Source organism: Phalangium opilio, unplaced genomic scaffold (genome assembly GCF_054372755.1).
Source record: "Phalangium opilio isolate 3A_F unplaced genomic scaffold, DU_Popi_V2 ptg000354l_1, whole genome shotgun sequence".
Taxonomy (NCBI): Eukaryota; Metazoa; Arthropoda; class Arachnida; order Opiliones; family Phalangiidae; genus Phalangium; species Phalangium opilio.
Window position 1 is genome coordinate 755,222 of NW_028324229.1, and position 17,630 is coordinate 772,851.

The 17,630-nt window shown below is 37.4% G+C and overlaps 1 long non-coding RNA gene across 1 annotated transcript in view; it reads right to left on the bottom strand.

The window, feature by feature from the left end:
• LOC149602641 (uncharacterized) overlaps positions 1 to 11,525 on the bottom strand; it is a 34,189-nt gene extending 22,664 nt beyond the window's left edge. Inside the window, exons 1-2 of the long non-coding RNA XR_016377795.1 lie at positions 11,426 to 11,525; positions 11,298 to 11,347 (exon numbers count right to left, since the gene is read on the bottom strand). This is a non-coding gene — a long non-coding RNA (uncharacterized LOC149602641). The remainder of the gene's footprint in view (positions 1 to 11,297; positions 11,348 to 11,425) is intronic.
• Positions 11,526 to 17,630: the final 6,105 nt, after the last annotated feature.

Genomic DNA, 17,630 nt, shown 5'->3' on the forward strand with positions numbered 1-17,630 from the left:
AACTAGATATCACTTCTTGATTGTACATTGCTCCTGAAAGTCGCAATATTTTATATTTCTAAAGATTTGTCAATTTTTTTCTTAAAGATACAAGTTATACAGGGTGTTTCTGATAAATCTGGCTTAAATTAAGAGGATGATTTTAGGGTGATTTTGAGTCCAAAATGTATCTTCTTTCTCCATTTTGCCGTCAGAGCCACTGTGAGTATTTTAGGGAAGACCCCTAAATCAAATTAGAAATCATTGTCTTTCAGCTTCTCAATCAAATTTAAGGGGTCATCCGTAAAATACTGCGGACAATCTCAACTTGATAACAGTGGCCCGGACGACAAAATGGAGATAGAAGTTACATTTTCGACTCAAAAGCTCCCCTTAATTTATCAGAAAGACCCTGTATAAAATTTCGAAGTTTAACCTTATTTAAGAACTAACCTAGAAGGCTCGCAATTTAATTGGCTCTACTATACCTAAAGGAAGGAGCCACGATCCAATTAACTCTTCAGTTTAAACCCCCTTAAGTCAAATATCTAATAGAAGAGAGGGTGTGAGATAATAAATACTTGGAGCGTAGAAATTTAGAGAAATGTACATTGGAAAGCAATATCCTGTAAAACTCCTTCAATTAGCTAACGAAAAGGCGCCAAGTTTTGCCTTAAACCTAGTTCAGAAAACTTTACCATATCCCTATTAGTATACAGGGTGTTTCTGATAAGTCTGGCTTAAATTAAGGGGGATGTTAAATTATAAACTGGCTTCACATTAAAAATACGTGATAAAATTTATTTTGCACCGTAAATTTAAACTTTTACGAGAATTAATTTGAAATTGAAAACGATAATGAAATTTACACATGTATAAACGAATTAAACGGGGTCATGGTTAATTATTTAAACGAGGGAAAATAAGGCAAAATTTCCCACAGAACGTTATCCTAAAAGAGAGCATTATATTTAATATTAAAGATATGATTACGATATTATTCCCAACTCCGGAGACTCCGTCAGACCCGAGGGAGTAATTTTTCCACCTGAATGCGATGCTTAATTTATGTTCCTAGTACTCCCTATTACTATTTCATTAAAAATAAAGCTGCTATGGAACTATCTACAGACGCGTGTACAGGGTGTTACTGATAAGTCTGCCATAAATTAAAGGTTATGTTCTATGGGAAATCAATTGTGAGGCGAAAATGTAACTTCTATCCCCATTTTTCCAACAAGGGTCACTGTTTTCTAGTTGATATTGTCCATAGTATTTTACCTATGACCCCTTAAATTTAATTTAGAAGAATTTATTCAAGGGGTCATTTCTAAAACACTCAAATCATAACTCGAAAACAGTGGCCCGGACAACAAAATGGAGATGGAAGTTGCATTTTAGACTCAAAATCGTGCACCCAAAGAACATCCCCCTTAATTTATGGCACACTTATCAGAAACACCCTGTATATACAATCACCAAAGACGAATAGAGCTATGTTAGGGAAGTTAAAAATGAAATTAGAATTTATTTGAATACGTTTCCATTATATTCACCCTCTCATAACGAACGAATCACGTGTTTCACGAAGCCGTTGACTTTAGTGTTTCACTAATTGCAAAAGACAGCAAAAAAGGGGTGGCTGGCTAATTACGCATGATTCACTTCGCCAAAACAAAATACCCCTTAGTACTAAAAAACCAAAAATATCACTTATAATTTTGGATTTATTTACTTTGTCGTTAGTTATATATCGCGTTGAAGGGGGTGCGGTGCAATGAAATAGCATTGATTCAGGAGACTGCATGGAAAAGATGTCAACGGGGTGCCATCCGGCGTGGAGAATATTGAGCTTGAAAAAAAATGTCACGGTGTGGTCTCTTAAGCTCGTTGTCGAATGCTAATCATAAGGTATATGCTTAGGGCGCTACCTTACCTACAATCAACGTATAAATCAGAATTTAACAGAGCTACGGAAACTAAGAATTAATGTTCAGAGAAAAACGAGTATTAGGGAGGGGTTGTGTCTTCTCATTTGAAACTCCTTTTTTTCCCTTCTTTACTTTTTCCTTCCACCTTGTTAACTCGACGTAATTAACTCATACACCCAAGAAGTAATTGGAATTCCACGAATGTTGGTTGCATAATTTCTTTTTCTTAATCTAAGGGGGTAGCCTGTGGTGTTTGAATTGGTTTTGTATACTAGTGAACATAAAAACTAACCATATTCTTTAATAAATTTATCATGAATTCCAAAATAAATATACTTTTGCGAAGTATATATCTTATCAGAAGGGGATAATAGAAGAAGGATGACACTCTGTAACCTCTTAATACTTCCCAGGCTCACCCTTTTTGTTTGCTCTCCTGCTCATCAAACTTCAGATGGGCATCGCAACGTGCTTGGGTGAATTCTAAAACTGTTTGGTACTAAATCCCCAGCAATCACTCCACAAACCTTGGCTTGATTGTCTTGACGTGGGGCAAAAACGCACAAGAGCATGCATGCGCCTATTTATCGGCTCGTGTATTTGATTCGGTTTAGTAACCCTAAGCACTCCAAATGATGTTGGGAAGAATCATGTTACAATATTCCCTCTTCGAAGTATGCACACTTCTCGCGAAGAAAAGTATTATATACTTCTGATCTCATTCAATTCGAAATTATATACTTAAAGAAAGAAAGAAAGAAAGTTAAATACATTTCTAGAGATAAACTAAAACCTTAGAAAAAAAAAAGATTGGGCGAAGAAAAACTAACCACAGACATCGCCTTTAGAGATTGTAGAGAAAATCCCCCTTAACTCCAAAGCAACAGCCAATTAGCTTCCTGAAAAATTCCCCCATTCGGAACTCTAAACTAGCAAGCAATCATCGTAAAACTCGCTTCTCGGTTACTTTGATACCTCGTATATAAAATGGCTTGTAAAACCACACTACATTCATCATAAGCTTTAGGTTAAGGGTTAGATAGGGCCTAACCCTAGAGCTCTACTAGAGTAATAGGCGAGGAAAAATTCGACGTGGTCCTTAATATGCAAATGAAATGATTTCTCGATTTTCTTTTCCAAGAACGAATCGACGAGTGGGCTTAACTAAAAATTCCTAATTAGCAAATGCTGGCTGGATTGAACCAACCACGTTTCCAGCGCGTCTGATTACTATAGCCTCTCTTTCTCTCGACTTCATCAAGGCCCTTCGGCTTCTCCAATGCTAAAACTAAATCCGACTTTGAAAGCTAGGCTGCCTTTCCTTATCGCTCTTCAAAATTGTTAATCTTCCCTATTTCTCTTTCACCCTCCCCCTCAAAAACGTACGCGGAAAAGGCGGGGACCGCCGCTTATACCTAGGCCTACATTCGTTAATTTTAAAACTCGTAAAAGATTTTCTCTTCCACTTACAAATCTTCCAGGAATGGAGAAATATTTTGGAAAAATGGAAACCAATTTTTATATTTAACAATTTATACCTTACCTCTGCACGGTATAATAGATTAAAACCGAGGTAATTAACACCTTATAATATTGGTAACGAAGTATTATATAAAATTAAAAATAGTTTCTATGGATGGCAAGCCTTTGAAAGTTCAGTTAAATTTCCTTTGATCATATAAATTTTAAATTTACAAATTTAAACCGTGAAAATCAAAAGATGTAGGTAATTAATATAAATTCAAACTAACTCCTTCGTTAGAAATATTTTGAGTATAAACACATCAAAAGAGCCTAAGGAACACGTTCCTAACTTGCTACACCTAAATCACGAATCCAAATAATTTTTAAAGGCTTACCAAGAAAAATTCCGCGGGTCATTTTCCGTAAATTTTCACCCGGGCACGTAGTGCAGTATTATAGCTTCCTTACAAGTTAAGATGACCACCGACTATACCGACTATAAAATCAAAAGCGTATTATAAACCACATAGAGGAGTAAACTAAAGCAACCTTAGAAATTACTCGCTTCAAAAGAGAGTCCGTTTCATATTTTATATTCAGTGGAAAGGAAGCTATTTCTTTCGGTTTTGGTAGAGAAATATCGTGGTGGGGGAACTGATCTGAACCGAATCAGCATTGAGGCAAAATACGCAAAAGGGTAGTGTATTCGAAAGGAGCTTGCTAAAAATCAATAACAATTGCTAACCCTTTCTCCATGCAGGCAAAGGCTTCGCTCCTTCATTATACTTCCCTTCCAAAAATGTTCCCTACTCGTAAACTTTCATTAAGTTTGATAATTCCCGTCTTAGGACTTAAGAGAAGGGTTGAGCGTCACGGGTTATTCCTTAAAAAATCCTTTTCTTGAAAAGTTGTGGCGTGCGGTTAATATAGGCGCCATATTGAAAAGGTTTCTAGTACTCCTCGATTTTGGCGCTAAGAATAGCGAGCGCCAAACAAGTAAGATTTCGGAAAGTTGAAATCTATTACTCTTAATACTTGAGAGGAACAATTTTCTGTAAGATTGAGTACTCCAACCAAGTTTAAAATACTCGAAACGCAATTTGATTGGTTGCTTTTGAAATACTGAGGGGAAGGGGGGGGGGTTGCTAAGACTCGAGGTTGTCATTATGGGTTAAACGACAAATATTGCTTCTAATGGTTGTTGTTTATGTACTTAGACTGTCCTAAAGTACATAACTTGTATTATATAATTACTTTTGGAACGATGTCAATCAGAAGTTTTTCTTCCTAACTTCTAAACCATGTCAAATATTTTGTTAAAATATGATTCATTTTTAGCATAAGTTTATAAGATATTTTCCATAAGTATCACACATCCTTTAATTCGTAATGCCAATCAGAGACTTACTGAGAGCTAGTTCGAGAACGACGCGACCCGCGGTTTTGCAGTCTATCTAGTCCTATTTAGTCTGTACTAAGCCTTTGACAACGCCTGACCAGGCGTCGCTTCACGAAAATCTACGACGTTTCACCTACCTCTCTTCATGACAAGCTCTCATTAACCAGTGACACACTTATGGAACAACATCTCATGAACTTTTGTTTTTAGTCATTAACCAAATTTAAATCTCAAGTGGGAAGTGAAGTCGATTAAATTAAGCGGACAATGAACTTGGAAGCCAGTAATTATATCGATTTAAAAAAGGAAGCGCTTAAATCTACTGAAAACAGAAAATGGTGAAACGTCCAAAGCTACAGTCAAACTCCTCTAACTATTTTCAACGAGTGAAGTATATATGAAAAAATGGAAACTCAGTCACACGCAATCTTAAGTAACGTAATAAGAACAAGTATACCACTTCCAATTGTAATATACAGCTATTGGTATGGCCAAGAAGTGATATCTAGTTTATTAGGGAGAAGGTTTAAGGTGCCTAAGTATTGGCACACCATAGTCCCAGTCCCCCTTTCAAAATACAAAGGGGGACGTAAAAGGAGGCCGGGCTATTTCGCCTCTCTTCAGTCATAAAATACGTAATTTTTGTCATTCGTGTCGCTCTGACGTGAGTTTTTAAGAACCAATGAGATGCTGGTTGTAATTTAGAGGCGGGGATTAACTCCGGATCCACGTTTGCACTGTAGATAAAACTGGAAATGTGGCGAATTTATACCTTCTCCCTAATAAACCTGATATCACTTCTTGGTATGGCCTCACTACAAAGGTTTTTACAAATTTGAAGTTTGTTAACGGAAATCGTGTTTTGCTTGGAACCACAAGTGTTTCATTGAGAGTCATACTTATTTTTGTTATGTCGCGTATGCCCCAAACCATTCAAAATTTGCAAATCCAGTCTGTGCGTTACATAAAATATTAATGCAATCGCACGTTGATGTATATTGATGTTACGCAAAAAGATATGAAATTCAAATGCGAGAAAACATAAAATACCCGTCAAACTGTCACGACTGATAAAGAAACACTGTCCATTGTTCGGAGTGGACGAAGTGGCCATATTTTTTACCTTCCCATTAAACCTTTTACCAAAACCTAATGATGTGACACCCCGTTGTTGATAGAATTTTAGCACGATTTAGAGAAACAAGGAGACAAAACTTCGAATGTAAGTAGCAAAGGGCATGACGCTACACTATAGCTGCCATTTTGAAGCATGGCATAAAATAAAGCTTGACTATGGAATATAGTGAAGCCAAACGCTAAATGTTAGTGTGTTGAAACCGATTGGGTAGACTCTCTGGATCTCTGTGTACACCTCAGTTCAAAAGAGTTCAGCTTCGACAGTGCATTGAGTTCAAAGCCTTCGGAACTCACAGATCATCTTTGACAGTACATAGAGTTCAAGAGATATTGTACACCTGAGTTCTCAAGTGTCTTCCCCCTCGTTTGAAACGTACCGACGTTACTCAATGTAAAATAAGGCTGGTCGCCATTTTTCAAGATGGTCCCGGATAAACATATCTTATATAGCAACAACTACGTCACGACAAAACTGGATACAACTTCCCACACAGGTAGATAGCGAGGACAAGTACTTCCTTCTTGATGCGGGCTAGGCGTTTATTATCAATAACCTAACTATGGACAGACAAAGCCGTGTTAAACTCGCATTAGCAAATGGCTATGCGTAGCACGCGCCCTCTAGCAATTTATCGCCGAATTTTACTATTTTAATAGGGATTTTGATTAATTTGCTTCACTTGCTGCCACAGATCAAAGTAAACCTAGCTCCATATTCAGTTGTCTGTCCATGTTTAGATGGTCTGAGGTCAGGACTTGGATTCAAAACCCAAATGTTGTCAAGTTTAAAATGCCTCGATCTCCTTGTTTCTCGATGGCGCATTTTTGTTTATCGATTTACTGACTCCTTTTGTGTATATTTCTGTCATATACGCGTCATTTGTTTGAAGATTTTTCGAAAACATTCCCTCATCGTGAATTTTTACATTTCCTCGAGCATTATTCTCTAATACAAGACAAGAGAATTGCTGATTACCAAGGTATATCGTACAATCAAAACCAACGGGTTTTTTTTAACTTCCAATTCAAACTTCATATAAAAAGAATTTCCGCTTCCAAGACCTCTTTCTTTCTTTCTTTCTTTCATCGAAATTTAATTGGGGCCATGCATGCGAATATTCTTATCGATAAAAAAGAAGAACCCCGGAGGAAATGTACCTACTACGCCTAAAGTCGGAAATCCAATCTAAGTTTTAATAACGAATAAGGCCTAAGTGTGAAAATATTCCTAAGCCTAAGGGAGGGATAGATAGTAAATTAATCACGTGACAAGTAGAAGTAGATTAAGCCTAACGATGTTTAAATCCTCTTCAATTTAGCCCTAATGAGTAGTAATACATTTTGATAACCGAAAACAGCTACTTTCATTAACACGTAAACCGTAAAACCAGGGTCAATATTGCCAAAATAATAAAAAATAAGGGTTAATTAAGGTATTAGGCCACCCTACAAACCTTTGAGGCTCTTTTCGTGGTAATATTATGGATGCAACCATCTTTTTAAATTACTAATCAATACGTTACGTTTCTATTAAATCTTATTGGTCCCTCAGGATTGAAATTTATCAAAATTCCTAATGGCTGATGAGCTTTTTCCACTAGCAAAGGCTTAACGAAAAATGAGAGGAAAATAAACCTCTATTCGAGTGCATTAGTATCACGTATCGATTTATCGTATCAATGTAAATAACATGAGAAGAAAACAGGGAAAAGGTATCGAATATAACTCCATATAGATTTCCTTGTACCTGGAATTGTTGCAACCTCAAAAGTGCCAAGGCTTAGTAATAATGGAAACTTTTCATGACAATTTTTCAAGTTCATTATCATTTTGTCGTTAAAAGAAACGATCTTAATTCCCGGTAGTCCAATCTAGTTTGGATCGAGGGGAAATAAGCTACTAAAGTACATTACACCCTCTCGATAACTGTACCAGGAAAGAATGCTAATTAAAATATCAAATGAACTCTTCGTGACCCTAACAGATAAAGTTTCCACTAAGAACTAAAAAGTTCATGCACATCCGATGAATTCGCAGTAAGGGGTGTATAAATATATTTTTGATCTTAAATTACCCCACCCAGGGTATTTCCAGGTATTGTTTATTAAGTATGTTTTCCTCCTAGGTTGTATCGAATTATATGGCGTCTATTATACGAAAGGGGATGGGTTAATGTATCTTAATTTTCATGGAAATAGCTTTTTCGCTACAGTCTAAATTTAATAGCATTTCTCTTTTACTAGATTAAAAATTTCTGAGCTAAGCGTGTCGCTTTATATTGAACGGCGCGTGCTGCCTTGCCTGCTATTAGTGTTGCTCTGCTGTTCATATTTTCCACGTACGCTATAGCTTTGATGAAATAATATTATGAAAATTCGTTAGTTTACATAGTGTTATTAAAAATCTGCCACTCACGCGAAGTTTAGTTGATCGTAATTCTCCCGCCCCCTTTTTTTAGTTTTAAAGGGCTTTTGTTATGGTAACAAGAGGGCATGGAGGCGAAGAATCAAATTAACCTCGTGTTCTACAGTTTTGCATCTTACGCTAATGTCAGGCAAAGGCTTAAAACGAAGTAGACAATCGTGCTAAGACTAATTTAGTTAAGCAAAACAACGTGCAAGAAATACAGTAACAATTTCGTAACAAGAAGGAAACTTTCCAAGTTTGTTTCGGCAAAGATAAACCCTTTCCTTATCACCTTATGATTAAAACAACCACGTAAAGGGTTAAAGTTACGCGCATACCAGCTTATGACAGAGCTATCTGTTGCTTCTAAGCCTTATACATATATTACCTGAAATACCAGTTGATTCAAGGTATTACGTAGTCTACACCCCAACGACAGTGTTCATTTAAACCATGGAAGCGTGAATGGTTTAATAATTGGTCTTAACATATAAAGGGTGGTTTAGATATTTGAGTGTGATTAGTAGCATCTAAAAGGCGGTACTTTTCATTAGCTTATCCATTAACGGATTTGAACTGAACTGGAATGTATAGAATTTCGCCTAAATGCGATCGAGTTTTTCTCGAAGTATTGTTGTAGACGGAAATACTTCATCATCATTCAGTTTTTCTGTTGGAGATGTTTTGGTCTCAAATAGCTTAACAATCCTGCGTATAAGATCCCGTCAAATAGCAACGAGATATAATCTAACTCCAGTCATAATCATATATATGTAACGTATCAAGAAGTACAACATTACACGGAGAAGTACTGAACCATCGCTCTATGTACGGATATAGTCAGTTTCAGTAATTCCATCGCAATACTTATGGATATGACGTTGCTTTAGCCCTAATCTAGACAATGCCAGTAAATTGGTAAGGTGAAGGTATATTTTAAAGCCTTTATACATAAAGGGAGGCTCAAATCTGCGTATATAGAATGTAGAACCCCAACTATACCTAGTATTAAATATCATCTGAAGTTTCAAGCGTATAACCATATACACGGGCACAAAGCCTTCAAACAAATATAAAGTCCTTTAGAATAAGAGAACACTTGTTGTGTAAAGTGCGTCCAGGGAACTTTTGGGTATAAATTCGGCCACGCGAAGATTTCTCGCAGAGTTAAACGGCTTAAGTTATACCCCGTACACCCGCAGTCCTCCCTCATCTCTCGGGTTCAGGTTAGTTCTCTTCTCCGACGCTTTTAAGCGGATCCTTGGCCGTTAATCCGCAAAATAACGTTTCAACAACTATATCGTATAATTATTAAGACTTTCTATGGGGAGATCCTCTCATCCTAGGCCTTGGCCCAGAAGTAAACTAATCCAAAGATATCGTGGTTTAAAAACTAAGATATCCTCGCTGCCACAAAGAAAAAAAATCAGTTCACTTTCCGCGTAAACCATAACGATAAACTGAAACTCTTTGGTACCGATTTGAATATGAAGAAATACTAACACATTAGCAACCACAAACTTTGGTCTAATCCATGCTTGCTCTAGACAACCTAGCCGAGAGCTTAAGGAGACTCAATTAATTACGCCAAGTTTACGGAAGGGTAGAGAATCAGAAGAGTGTGTGGGATGGGCTACAAGGAAAGCTCCTCACCGGGATTAAAAGACACTATTGTCTTAGCCCCTAATGATTTCTGGGCACGGTTAAATATATAGAGCTTGCGCTCGCGAAGCCTCGGACAATAGTCGAAGAGTAAGTTTAACGCTGAAGGGGTTAGTATATGGCGTGGTTTACCTCTTACCCAAGAATTGAGGTATCAAATTGAGGTTACAGTATACCCTTATATATCTTCTCTTAGTTCAACCCCCGAAATAGACCCACAGTGAACAACAACCTTCCAGTCTGACGGCTATATAAACGTTTGCAACTTTTTACAGTCTATTTTGGTTTAAGGCTAGAAGTATGGTACTCGAAGACATTATCAACATGTTGTCAGTTATCCCTGGTTTTCCCTTTGGAAGTAGTTACCATTTGTCCTCGTACAACTTTGTCCTGGATGCAAAACTTTGATACTTCGAGTGATGGGTATTGAAAGAAATCATTCTGTTTCGCGTAAACTATCCAAAAATTCCTTTAAAGTCAGTCTTCAGTAACACCAAAGGGAGTCAATGTCTGCGGCAGTGTTGCTTCAACTTCAATTGGGGATTCCCCCCCTCCCCCCCATGGCGCGATTTACCGACCTGATAGATTGTTTTACAACCGAGACACGAACAAACGATACTGAATTCTAATTTTAAAGCAACAACCATCGTGCACCCTCACCCTCACCCTCAAACACTCGGACTGTTGTTGCAACAAGCAATTTTCCACCCCTAGGCCTCCAGCTAGCTAGCTTCAGTCTTAAAACTCGCTTTTCGCTCGAATTCCCTTTAACAATTCAAAGGATAGGTATTAAAATTCGCCTGGTTTCTAGTTTCCTTCAACTACATATACATGTTGACTCCGGCCGATGAACGCTTGACTTCTGTCAGGTTCAGCAACAGTTTGTACATAGAAGGGAACTAATTCGCATCTCAAGAATTCAAAATACGACTCGGTTCCTTAACAATTACTATTCACTCTAAACCCTTTTAAAATTATACGCCCACTTTAAGATGTTAACAGTCGTAATTAATTGGAGGCAACTAGGCGCGTTACAGCTTGTTGAATTTACCGTTTTGTCTATATCTAACTAGCCGAGTGTGTAGGTGAGTTTACACCTCCTTTTATGTTAAATGAAGAGAGTCGTATTATATTACGCACGATTCAGTTAAATTACTTTCAAGAGTAATTAAGTAGCTCTTTGGAAATGCTTAAAGTTATAATTAAGTTGTTATTTTAAATTGCTATTGTTGGGTTTCAGGTTTGTATTTTAATCTGAGAAACATTTTAATTGTTTATCGCGACATTATGCTAATTAAAATTTAAAGTTTAGTACTTACAGTGTAAACAGCCTTGGAAAATGATAGATTTCGACGCTGTTTATGTAGGCCTAATGAATTACATAAAGTCTTGAAAAATAAATATATAAGGTTTAATCACAATATTTTAAACTATTAATTTTACTTACTTTTTCGGCAAAGGTTCCCAGTTATACATACACAGGTGCGTGTTAATTATTTGCCCAACCACGTGACTTTCTTGACTAAACAATGACGTGGCGAAACCGGATAAATCTAGAATGAATAAAAAATTAAGGTTATAAATAATAGGCGTAGAAAACTTCTATCTAACGACATATTCAATAACCTTATACATTACATCATAATAGGGAAATTCGATTTATTAACCCATAGGGCTTTGGCTATAAAATTTACCTTAGCCCATTAATCACGCGACAGTGTAGGCATAGCCTGTACAGGGAGTATAATAATGTAAAGGCATATATAACCAAGAGCGAAGGCTTAATTTTCTTATTAGTCATATTTAGTGGACTTAGAAGACGCTGCTGGGTGAACATTACCTATACACTTCTCAAAGTGGAAAGGGATGGGCTGACACAAAGACTTGACTCAATTGGCCAAGGGTGGAACAACTTTTCCGATGGCGTTCCTGCCTTTAAGCGGACCCATCCCACAAAGTCTTTGTTTTTTTTTTTGGTCTTTTTTATGGATTTTGATGTTGAGTTTTTCTACGATATGACGACAGTAAGATCATGGATTTAAAAGAGATTCCGTGCCTTCAGTATTTGTGCAAAGTGATATGGGGTCGATGATGTAGATTTAAGGCATATGGGTGGGGGACAACTCTATTAGGTAATCGCGGATTATGTAGATTCTATAGACAACAGTGGATAGATAGTACAGCGACCATTCCATAGGGCATTTCAATTGAGTTTTCGAGTTATTTGACTTTCCAGACTTAATGCTCCGTGTCAATGTTTTTGTTCCCTACAGGGCAGACATGATTGTGAAGCAATTACACTATAGACGCCCATCGAATCATTAGGAATGGTAGTAATTTTAACACCACCTTTTTGCTAAATAAGGCATCGATTCAAATAGTTTGACTACACCGCGCGGTGCTTTGTCCAAATTATAAGTTATATCCTAGCTCGATTTACGTCATATCCGGTCGATCGAAGGCGCGTCTAGACTCTAGACAGGATGATGAAACGTTTATGACGCTAGAATAGTTCCTGGGGAATTGGCTTCGTGGTCGCTAAGTCGCTTTCAAGTCGTTTAACCGGGGAGAGTGATTTAGGGGCGAGAAATATTACCAACGTTCGGGGAACAGGGTTGTATAACACTGGATATATTAGATAAGGAGAAATTAGCTATTTCCCACCCATTGGAAAATTGCATTCCGAAGCCTTTCACCGAATTACCATGGCTATCTAGAATACTTTAAAGAGAAAAGAAATACGGTATGTCCATTTGGTAGAATTCCGTGTGGACAAGACCTAATGGTTGATTTCGTATTAAGTATTTATGGCACACGCTATGGAGAAAGTTTTACCGCTGATCTAAATCTACGAATATCACGCGCTTACACGTTTACCGATTTAGGGTATGTACGTAACATAAATATTTGTACATGATCTTTACAATTTTAAATAAACCAAAAGGTAATTAGCCGTAAAAGTTTGGTTATTTCCCCAAACGTTGTAAACATCGTTATTCTTTATTAGAAGTTGTAACTCCCGTGAGATGGTGAAACGTAAGATGAAACTAATTATCAAGGAAAAGTAGAAAGAAGTTCATTCGTTGAAGAGGTAAAAGGTACAAGAGGACTTGGGGTAACTCAAAAATTGATTAAACTTTGGTACAACTAAACCACTCAGGGGAAGTGCTTAATTGAAACCAACCCTTAAGGAGAGGTCCCCTAAAACCGCGACAAAAATATTTAAATATAAATATTCAATAGGGGGTCGAGGCTGAAACGACATTCCTCCACCTACTGGCTCGTTGTAAGACTCGTAAGGAGGTTGTACTTCTAGGTGTCGCGCATCAGTCTCGTTACCGAATGAAGTATGGCTCGCAATTATGCTAAATCGTGGTGGCGTCTCGCAGCTGTACCGTATAACATTACGAAGAGCATTTTTAAGTATATTCGTGTCGACCCTTGTAATCATATGCCGCTAATTAGCATGTAAAAATTAAAGACAATCATTCTTACAAGAGAGGATGGCGTATGTAAACCGCAAAGACAAACCAAAACCAGTTTCACTACAAATTGTCGCACCCCTGTTGAGAACTAGACGCTACAATTTTACAATTTCAGGGTTACTGGCACGACATAAAACCATGGATCTTAGAAAACCTATAGCGGATGGGAAATTTGAGCGCTTTGTCGATAAAAACCACGAAATATGCAAGGGATGATCAGGATTATTCTATGTATTTCAATGTAGTTTTAATTTTGACGAGGCGAGCTTAAACGGAACCTCTATTGTTTCTGGTATATCAAGGTTACTGTAAGCTCACTGCAGACGGGTAGCTGCATGGTCCTCTTTAAAATTACATGGGCGAAAAGATGGACAGCGCCGTGGTATTCTTAGAAAATCTCATTTAGGCCTTTGTTAATTTTAAAAGGTTAAAAGGGAAGGTAAAGTTAATTACGACCTTGCTCAACTAGTTTCATTATCAATTAACCTTCCCTTCATTTGCTTATAAACATACGCCCATAGTTAAAGATAAAGACTAAAAATCTAAGGTTAAAAACCGACAGGCCTAAATCTCTACAAAACCAATACCCTACCCAGACTGTAACCTAGACAAACGGTTATGCCCAACAATTAAGTGTCTGAAACTAATGCGGGGCAAACAAACTGTACCTTGCCTCAATACTAGCGGGCGCTAAAATAGTGGATGCAACTCCACAACCCAAATGCGTAAAATAAATTAATAAAAAAACAAAAATGATGGCATTTGTTGGCACCATCTAAAGGCCTTTCTTCTGATTAAGCTTTACGGCCTAGCCTAATGGCTGGTCCAAAAGCTAGATAGGATAGTATGAAAAGAACGAATGAAAATTGGGTTCGGTGATGGCAGTGCAAACCTGCTTTGGGTTCGAGAGAGAATCTACAATCCCTCTACTTTTTCTTCCTTTCTTTCTTTTTGATACCCGCCATTAAGGGAGTGTAAGAAAGAAAAGTAAATGTTCTTGGATATTCGCGATGTCCTGGAAAAAGCTAGGATAGAAAAAGACGTTGATAATGTTTGATCAGACAAATGTGGATCGCTGCTTACACTGCCTTGGTTGTTATTATTCAAATAAGATTAGGCTTAGGTGATGGTAAGTGGAGGTACAAGGAGAGAGGACCTCCATAAGACTCGCATTACTACACTATAACCAAACAATCTCGAGTCGATGTAGCACACCTAGGCAGGTTACAGATTTCCCCTTTACATTTTCTTTTGGAGAGGTGAAGACAGTAATGGTGTGGTTTTTGTAAACGAATGATTCAACTAACAGAGATTGGAGTAGAAGTATACCCTACTCTATCTACACCTACTTGACATATTTATTTAATGAAAAGACATCTATTTATTGAGAGTACCATTGAAATATTATTCGAGCGTTCTTAAAATATATCCTAGGACGATCTAACCCTTTATAATTAAAATTGTTAATTTGTTTTCAATTCCAAATAGCAAACTAACCAACAACAGATCCATTAAATCATTTCTTCTTCGTCTACACTTCTTTCAGGTTCTTTCTTACTCCTCTTGGAATTTGGGAAAACAGAAGACAAATCCTCGCCTTTCCAACTTCTTTCTTGACAAATAGAGAGGCGCATTGGCTAACCTGGACAATGTTTTGCCTTCTTTCCCCTCCTTTCATTTAGCTGGACGTCGAGGTGACAACCTATACAGTTTTATACGCGTAGCTACAAAGACAGAAGTGCGAAACCCTGTCAGAGTCAGCTAGATCCTAAGAAACAAAAATTTTACGCTCCGTCTAAGACCAAAATGGCTGGGTCCCTCAATGGAAAGGATGTAGTGAGATGTATTAGGTAAATGGCGCGAGAACATTGTAGGGGACAGTTTTAATTTGTCTCCTTTTGAAGTTAGATGGCATAAGCTAAGAGCTCTCAAAACAGTAGCGTAAACATAGATACTTTCTCAAAGTACTGTACATTGCAATATGTAGAATGGTTTATGTTGGAATATAAAGAAATATGAGGAAGTCAATGTCATATATTGGGTGGGGTCATACCAGTTTTTAGGTCGAGTGTTGGTCATTCTACTTTTGGCGAAAACCGTTTTTACGTGATCACTTACGTCGAAACGATAAAAACCCTCTAAATGCGCCTTATTTCTCTTTTATTTTTTCTCGCCCTTCTTAAGCTAGGTCATTTTCGAAACCTTGAAAGAAACCAGAACGAGTTCAGCATTTTAAGGTGAAAACCTTAAATCGAAGAAAACCAACTTTCAAGTCATGACATCGGATTTTATGGCCCAAGTAGACTACCGGATCTAACGTTTACCCAATTCATCTTTAGTTCAATGTGTGGATAGTATGTACCGTACGCAACATGAACCACCTTAACACTCAAAACATTTTAGAGATTTTTATGGAGCTATAGTATTTAATGGCATTTTTGTTCTTATACTCGGTTTGAACTCGAATGTAATGTATATTTTTAACATTAATAAAATGACCACGAAACCAAAAAAAATGTTGTTGTTACGGTATACTTTACTAAAAGCCATAAGAAAGCTTTTAGCTTTCAGTTTGAAAAAGGTATTAAAATGAATATTTTATACGTAGCGTTGTTTCCTTGTGTGGTATTTTAAATGATATTATAGCGTGTTTCTTAAAAAGTCAATTCAATACGTAAAAGATTTACACTTTGAACTCGAGTGTACTTATTCCCGGTTATTTCTGGCATAAGTTTATAAGATATGTTCCATAAGCATGACACTTTCTATACTTCGTAATGCTAGAGACTTATTGAGGGCTAGTTCGAGAACGACAAGCGAGAATTGCAGACTACACTAAGTTATGCAGTACTTCCATCTTCCTATTTAGTCTGTACTAAGCCTTTGACATCGCCTCACCTGGCGTCGCTTTACGAGAATCTATGACCTACGTCACTTCATGACAAGCTCCGGTTTGTAACGAGTGACAAACTTATGGAACATATCTTATGAACTTATGCTTCTGGGAAAATATATAGTTCAAAGAACATTTTAGTTTCAAAAATGTTTACCATCTTTGCCAGTAAACATCGCTTCATTACCCAAGTAGTTCTGCTTTAAGTGTTAAGTTTCGAATGATTAAAGTACCATATACAGTTCAATCAGACCCCATTTTGTTTTTAGACATAGTCATCGGTTACTAAGCGAAGTAATCCTGTACGATGCGTTCCTTCTAAAACAGGGGTCCAAATACCGCTCTACCCGGATCGAAGTTTTAGGTTAGGGAAAATATTCACAGAGACCAAATTTTGATAATGTACGCTTGGTTAATCTAATTTGGAAAAGGTCCAGACTCTCTCTCTCTCTCTCTCTCTCGCCCCTATCTCTTCGCGTCTTTAGACTCTGCTCCAGGATAACCTCAAATTGAGGGGATCGTGTAAACCGAGACGTTCTGCATGGCCTCCAGCTTGCAAGAGGGGAAAATCGCCTCGCCCTTCCATCTAAAGGCCTATTCAGACGGTACAACTTCTTCACTGCTTTAGATGAGATAGTTTTGACGTATTAACAGACGTTGGACAAGTTGGAACGCCAAATTTAAAATTGATCAATGATCAAATTTTGCTGAATCTAATTGAATCAAAAGTTTTATCGTCTGAATAGGCCTTAACTCTTACACCCTTCTCTAAAGTTAGTAGCAAAAGTACACGGTTCAAAATAAAAAGTATACTTCATTGTAGCTGGCTCCGATTGATCACTCCGTGTAATATGAGTAACCCCCCCCCTTTAGCTCCAGAACAGTCCCGACCCCCTCTGCGTATGATTACCCTCACGACCTAAGCACATTGAACTGTAGCAAAAATGATCGTTTGGATCAGCACCATAGAGTACTATTTTCAATAAACCTTTGACCTAGAAAAAGCTCTACTCTGATTGGCTGGTTCCTGTAGAGGAGCGTCATTAGCTTCTCATTTTACATGGAGTCTACATCGTCTAAGACTGGGAACTGTGAAGCATACTTTTTTGTTTTTATATATGAACTTGTGTTAGTAGACATTGGTTGTAGATGCTCATCTCTCCGCTACTTTCATCAGGTTCGCGAAAACGGTCTATTTATTAATATCATTGGAGACTGAACTCGTGTGTTACCATGGAAACCTTAAAAGGTATAAGAATGTAATGGCGAAAAAA